The sequence below is a fragment of the Hydra viridissima genome, unplaced genomic scaffold, assembly GCF_058129835.1.
Source record: "Hydra viridissima isolate aposymbiotic clone 2 unplaced genomic scaffold, HvirCarnegie_v1 scaffold_1, whole genome shotgun sequence".
Classification (NCBI taxonomy): domain Eukaryota; kingdom Metazoa; phylum Cnidaria; class Hydrozoa; order Anthoathecata; family Hydridae; genus Hydra; species Hydra viridissima.
The window spans coordinates 29,441,460-29,449,560 of record NW_028324300.1 but is presented as its reverse complement, the minus strand read 5'-3'; the positions used below and the strand labels follow the sequence as shown (position 1 = coordinate 29,449,560).

Here is an 8,101-nt window from a genome sequence, read left to right as displayed (position 1 = left end):
TCTCTTCTATTCCCGTTCTAAACCGTTTTTACGGTTTATAACATCTGATGATCGCTATTGCGTGAAACTTTAAGTAATGTAATATAAACCAAGCTAATTATTTAGTTTGTATTATAGTAATAATATATATATATATATATATATATATATATATATACATATACATATATATATATATTCGGTTCATACGTATTTAAAAAAATGAAAAGAAGTTTCTTTTAAATGCGTAATTTAGCGTAAGATTGCCGGTGTCGTACAAATTTATTTCCCCCATAAATTTATTTCCGTGGCGCAAGTTTCAGTTGTTAATAGAGCATCCCGCCATCGGAAATTGCGTAAATCCCGATGCGAGAAATAGTTTACAAAGGTGACTCCAATGTGATACGATTGTGAGGAACGGTATCACATAGGAGGTGCGATGTAGTCCGAGGCCGATGCGGAGAATTTCACGCACTCTCCGATATATTTCGAGATTTACGCATCATCATCGTACGATATTCTCGCGTAATTTCACAATAAATCGTATTTACAGTGTAAACTAATAATATTGTGATATTTCCGATGTATTTATCTATAATTACGAGGTTTTCGCAAAATTACCACAAATCATCGTAAAATATCAGAAAATAAAAAAAACTTTTTTTTTTTTAATTTTTTTTACATTTTATTTACATTTCGCAAATCATCACAAACCATTGTAAACACATCGGAATATTTTCTTTTTTCATTTAATTTATATATTACAAAATTACAAAAATTTATCAAATAATTAATTCAGATGTTGATCCAGATGATGAGTTTTCACCACTGTGGCTGTCATATATTTCATCTGGTACATCTATTAGTTTACTTGACGAATCATATACATGAAATGATGGATTTCTTCTTAATTGAGGGTTTAAAACTTTTAACTTTTTTCTGGCTGTTGGACATGAAGTAGTCTGAGTGTGAGGCCTTTTTTTTGGTTGTGTGAAAGTGGATCTTTTTAACCCAGAACCTCCAGCTTGAGGGTCTTGTGATGATGCTCTTGGGGTTGATGGTAACTGTGTTTCAGCCTGAGTTTCAGTGGGTTCAGGTATTTCAACTGTTGTAGGTGGAGCACCAGGCTCATCATAACAATTTTTGATCCAGTACTTAATATTTGCTTTGACCTGTGAACAATTCTCTTTTATAAAAACTAACATTTTTAGTGTTTCTGGTTTAATACACTCCCGTTTGGCACTTATAATATTTCCACCTGTAGAAAACATCCTTTCTGATGAAGCTGATGTTACTGGTATACACAGATGGTCTCTTGCAACAGCTGACAGCGATGGAAATTCGTTTTCATGATCCTTCCACCATTGTAAGGAACTCACATTATAACTTTGTGCTGGCAAGTCCATGTATTTCATTACTTCAGTTTCCAGTGGGGGACATGTCAGCTTTGATTGTAAAGTTTTCAACAATTCTTGCTCCTGAATGATGTCAAACAATTCATCAATTTCAGCTTTATCCAAAGTTTCACTATTTTTCACTGTCATCTCGGCTTCACGGGCAGCATAGAATTCAAGTGTTGTTGGATGATTTTCCACCAAAAAATTTGTCATTTCTAACAATTTGTCTGTGTCTTTTGTGATAAGTTTGACACCAACACCTCTTTTAGATGGGTTGAAAAAGTTCCCATAGTTGTAATATTTATAGTTTATGCCTTTTTCTGGTAGGCGAGTTTCTAATTCTGATTGGAAGTTTTTCAAAAGAGGAACAAGAACTGATGAAACCCAATGTCCTTTTTTCACTTTATTGGCACAATACTGATGCAAACACAGAACATCATGTTGAATTTTATCAATTGCTGTTTGTGTGTCGGATGCCCACATTTCACTGTTATGTTTGCACTTGGCAAAAAAAGGTTCAATTGCCTCAATTAATTCAAATTCGTCTGGTGTTGGGATGAGTTCTGTGAGGATTGCATTGAGACTGTTTTCCTGAACATGTCTCAAACCAGGCCTAAGGGTTAAAATTGATTTCATCATCATTTGGTTTGAGTTCCATCTTGTAGCAGCAGGTTGGATTAATTTGTTTGCAACTATTCCTTCTTCAGAACATGCAAGTTTGATTTCCTGCCAATCAATTGTACTCTGATGTGTTCTTTGAGCCAGTTTCTTGCATTTGCTAATTACTTCATCAACCATTTGTGTGTTTTTAACAGCAGACTGGAAAAAAATTAAAATTTTTTTTAAAAATTTTATTGTAAATACGATGGTTTATTGTAATTCCAATATTTATTGGTAATTGTAAAATCCGATATTTAACTGTAAACCCAAAGTTTTTACTGTAAAACAGATATTTAAAGTAAATTTCGCTCTTTTAATTGTAAATATTTACCTGTAAACAGAGGTTCATGATGTGGTCCACACAAAGCATGTGTTGATCAACAAGTCTTGATTGCGTAGCAGCACTCTTCATGTTACTAGCACCATCTGTCACACACACTCTTTTAAGAGTGTCTCCAGCAAGGATGAAGAATTTGTTAATCATATTGTCCAATCCTTGTGCTAGTTTGATACCAGTTTTTCTGCCAATAAAGTTCTGGCAATCCAAAGTGAGCTTTTACAACTCAAAATCCTTGTTACAATAATGGACTGTAAGGGATTCATAAGGATCATTGTTTCTGGCAGTCCAACCATCACTTGTGAAAGCAACAATTTTTGAATTAGGAATGTCTTCATCAAGTTGCTCCTGCACATGCTTTTCTATGTTTTTGTAAAGCATTGGAAGTTTGTACTTTGCTAATGTTGTCGAGCTTTTAATGGTTGCTTTAGGACACAAATAGTTTAGGAGCATTTGGATCCCTGGAGATTCAACCATTTTTTAAAGGAATGTTTGATAGGACAAATGAAAGTGTGAGAACTGCATCGAATTCTTGCTGATTATCACTATGTAAGGACCATTTTGGTGCATCAATTTAATCTCCGACTTGACTTTGTGCTTGCAATTTTTTCTGAGATTCTGCCTTAGATTTTGGCTGAGACTTAGACGAAGATTGGGTCTTCTTCATGGGGGGAAAGAACAAAACGTGAATTACCCATAATTACAGTAAAATTTCGGTTTTACGGTTTGTTTTGGTAATTTTAATAAAATGAACTAATTATTCGTTTAGTATAATACTGCACTTCTACAAAACTTCAGTCTACAACTATTGGCCTTCCTTCTTTAACCACAGTATATTTTAAAACTATAAGTTATTTACAGCGAAAACTCGTTATTATAGCTATAACTACATTTACGAAATATCTGTTTCTTAACAAAATGCGATGTATTATTTTAAATACTTACTCTAAATGTCCTCTGATTCCAGTAGTGCTTCCATGGGTACATTTGAGTGATTTTCTGATGCCTGGACACAGAATACATTTGGCATCATAATTCTTCCTCTTACCATTCTTTGTGTCAATCCATTCAATAGAATCCTCATCAATGGTGAAGTAATCCCAAATGAGTTGAACAACCATTGTAGTTTTTCTCGCAACCAACAAATCAATAAATAACAATAATCTTCTCTCTCCAAACTAAAACTCTCTTTTACAAGTTTTTTCCTTCATTTATACTCTATACTTTTCCTAAAATATCCTTTAAAAACCGTCATAAATAACTGCAAACACATGTTTACATGTCTTTGGCTTTCACTGATAAAAACTGTTAAAACTATTAAATCTACAACGTCATTAAATGCTCTAGAACTTTCCCCAACTGAGTTACAACCATGTTGATTGATTGATTGATCAATCTAAATATTTCTTCCCTGCACACCTTAAAAACATCAATAATCGACTCCGGACCATGCTCATATTGGCAATTAAAACCATTCCTAGCGCAGGAACAGTATCTTATTTACTATGAAAGCCATTCTTAGAGCCAACCCGTTTAAAAAAAAATTCAACTCATGGCCGAGCATGGGAACATTTTACTACTCTTAGGCTGGAAGAATTATCTTTTCGAAAATGTCCAGAATGTATGGATTTCAAACGGCATCAGGAAAAAATCACCCTGGAAAAAATTCCGAAATAGTTCTTTTATATACTTTGATACGCTTTAGTATAGTATCATTTTATTATTGTATCAGCTTTTTTCCTGATACCGTTTTTACTGTTTAATTTTTAAAAATTTATTTTATTGCTTTTTTATTTTTGATTTATCGACTGATTATATTTACATAAGGTTACTTTCAAAAACAATTTACTTTTACATATAAAAAGTAAATTACATTTCGATGTAAAGTATTTGTATAGGTAAAATCTAAATTACTTTTTAAAGTAAATTACTTTCACATGACTTACTTTTAAATTGATTTTCATAGACAAAGAAAAAGTAAATAACATTTTTTATGTTAATTACTTTTACTAGTAGTAATAAATTACTTTAACATGTAAAAGTTACGCATTTTTAAAATTAACTTTATGTAAGTGTTTTTTACATGTAATATATTATTTTACTATGCTACTTTTTAAAAAATGAATTACTTTTAAATGTAAATATATTTGATCATTTAATCTAAGTTATGTAAAGTAATATTTGTTTAAAAGTAACTTTTTAACGTCAAAGTATGTAAATGTGCTATCTCTAGTAGGTTTGTAGGAACTAAATATAAAAACTTTAATCAAATTACAGCTTTTACAGCTTTACTAGTTTTTCGTCATTCGGAAATTTATTTCCAATTAATTTCCGATGGAATGTTTAATTGCGGAGGGAATTTGCGAAAATCTAAATCGGTTTTTACAGTTAATTTACTCTTTTTATAGATTACCGTCGCAATTTAATCAAATACCTCGTATTATTAGAAATACTTCGTATTTACAGTGAAATCTCGTGATAAATCATCGAATTACATCGCGCCTCGAAAAACCTCGTAAAGGTTTTCCGATAAATTACCGTACTTTATTTTAACCATCGGTCGCGTATTTTTACGATGGAAAGTAATCCAATTACGCACTTTTGCGTAAAAACCGATGCATCGCTATCGTAAATCTCGTAAATCTCGTACGAGATTCCCGCCGAGTACGATGGCGGGATGCTCTAATCGAAGCGATATTAGATGTAATTAAAAAATCAGTCAAGCAAAACACTGTTCACAAATTATCTAAAATTCCAAACGGCACTTAAAACAAAAGGAAGAATAAAAATGAACGTAACTTATCGTTTTTTATCTTTGTCATCCGTGCTTTATGCTCTAGTTGTTAAGGAAATTAAATTATGCGGCTTGCGCATAAAATTGTTTCCAGATATAAATTTATTTCCGTAGCGGAAAAAAACTTGCAGAAAAAAAATTTTTTTTTTTTTTTTTTTTTAATTTGCGATTTATTTTATTTTCAATTTATTTGCGAAGTAAAAAACGTAATTTTATAGCAGAATTTTTTAACTCAAAAGTGAACTAGTCACTCAAATATTTAAGGAAATCTAGAGGGGGAGCGCAAAAGCCTGAGCCCATAGATTTTTGAGGCTGATTTTGTTTACTTTTTTACTGATATTTTAATTTTTCCTATACTTTCTTAAATTTGTTATACCAATACTGGCAAAAAGGGCCCTATTAGAATTACTTAGTCCAAGCGTCTGAGTACTTTTAACCGTGCCTTTGAAATATTCTCATAATATTAACTTTACCAGCTGTAAGCAACCCTTAACACAGATTATCAATAAATAAATCAATAACAATTTCACTTAACTGAAATGTATTATCATATGACCACAACCAGTATCACAACCTAGCCAGCACGGGAACGTACAAAAAACGTAAAATTAACGTTTTGGACGCGTTCTAAACGCATGCAAGTAAAAGACGCTAAACGATGTCTTCTTTGGGCGATTAAGTTCCATATGCGTATAAAATTGATCCTAGTACCCCAGCTGAAATTTGGTCCGGAAAAGACGTCTTTGAACGTTCAAAAGACGTTCAGAATTTCTTTTATACGTTCAAAAGATGTTTGTTATGCTTTGAGCGTTGAATTTAGTAATCACAAATATTCTTGAGCTTTTTGTGACTTTACCGTTCAAAAAACATGAGTAGCATAAGTGAACGCACAATTAAAATGTAAGAGCTTTTTTTCAGAAAATTTTAAGTCTTTACACCTTTTTTTGAAACTTTTTTAATGTGTTGCTTGCACTGCTTTTCTTGAGCAACTTATATATTTTCTCTAACTTTTTTCTCTACAGCTTCACAATCATTAACTGACTTTTTTACTGCAAAATCAGATATTTTTTCAGAAAAACTACTAGTTAAACTATCATCAGTCTCATTCTGAACATTTATCACCTCAATACCTGGAGGATGTCTTAAATACATAAGATAAAATGGAGTCATCTTTGTAGATTTCTGGCATGATATGTTCAGTCCATAAGTAATTGCAGATATGTAACTAATATAAATCATCAAAAAAGAAAATAATGATAAAAGAAATTATAAATTTTAGAGAAAATAAGTTAAAATTATAAAGACTATCAAACCTATCCCAGTCATTCATCTCATTATTAGTATACTTGCTTAAAGCACGCTTAAAAGTTTGATTTGTATGCTTATCTTGACCATTACTTTGAGGATGGTATGCTGATGTCACAAAATGTTTAATACCCATTAATTGAAAAATTTTATGGTTAAGCTATATAACAAAAAAACTAAAAATAATTAATAAAAAAATCTAACAACCACAAAGAAGATGAAAGTTTTAGAAAACCTTTTAGCATTTACTTCGTTTACAAATTCTCTTCCTTGATCAGTGATTACTTTTTTTGGTGGACCATACATGTGAAAAGTGTGAAACAAAGCAGTAGCTAAAGCAACAGCAGATTTTTCAAGCAATGCCCTTGCAAAAATCCATTTTGTAAATAAATCTGTTATTGTTAAAAAACATTTATTGCCGTTTAATGTTTTTTTTAAATTGAATGGAAAGTTTTTAAATATTAAGTTATGAGTACTGACTAGCCTATTTCTGTAAAATTCTTTGCAGCTAATCTTAGTCCTCGTTTTTCACTGTTCAAAACAGTGTTTGCATACTTACCTTCTATTACGTATTGCCTAATCTCTTCGAGACGTAACTCTTGAGTTTTAGCATTAACATTAGGCATTGCTTGAGAATAAATGTAAAAATAATAAACCAAAATATGCCAATTTATTTACTTATTAAAAATTTACTGTAAAACTTTACTCACTTTTAATCAATATCGGAATAAAATTTATGGGTGTTGTTGTTAAGTTTATATGGGTGTTCTTTAGTTTTCGGGCGGACTTCCTAAGCCAATCGGCGTGCGACCCGGAAATAAATTTATGTGGGAAATAAATTTGTACAACACCGGTACACTGCACATTAAGTTGCCTACAACAATCTAAGTGGGCAGAACTTCCAAAAGTAATTTACTAATTCTCTAAGCCCTTTTTTTTCGCTGTGTTTTTTTTTTTTTTTTTTTGCTTTTTATTAGGCCAAACAAAATTTTTGTAAAACATAAAATATTCTTTAATTACAATATAAAACTTTGTATTTTCTTTAAGTTTCGAAAAAAAAAAAAAAAAGAGTAAACACTATCCTTTATTTAAACTTTTTTTCGTAGTTTTTTTTCTAACAACCTTTGTGCGACCTGCATCAGAAAAGGTGACCAGAAATTGTCTTAAGCTTATCTCTAAGGCTTGAATCAAGAAACATCATCTATTCATTTACATTAATATAAATTTCAAAATGATAGTGTTCCATTAGCGACCTGTACCACCGTTGTTTTCATCTTGGAAAATTAATGAGAGGAACACTAAGTCAGAGTCTTTCGAATTTGAAACTTTTCTTTGAGACTTTTTCTATTAAACCTTCAACAAGCTCTTCTCAGTTTGTGATTGTCTTATTCCTCACATTTCCAAACTAATAATGCCTGAAACTTCATCACCAAAACTACAGCAGGAATCATCACATTTTACTAATCATGAAAATCTAATCTAGTTTACTGATGAAGTTTACAATCATTACAAAAGAGTTTTGATAATTATTACAAAAGATTTTTAATAATTATTACTAAATATTTTTAATTTAACTCTAGCTTGTAATTTTTAGGACCTTCCATTGTCAGCAACTTTTTAAAAAGCCTC

The 8,101-nt window shown here is 31.2% G+C and overlaps 1 protein-coding gene across 1 annotated transcript in view; it reads left to right on the top strand.

The window, feature by feature from the left end:
- The window catches only part of LOC149894390 (deoxynucleotidyltransferase terminal-interacting protein 1-like), an 83,296-nt gene that overhangs the window by 19,028 nt on the left and 56,167 nt on the right, over nucleotides 1-8,101 (top strand). The window lies entirely within an intron of this gene.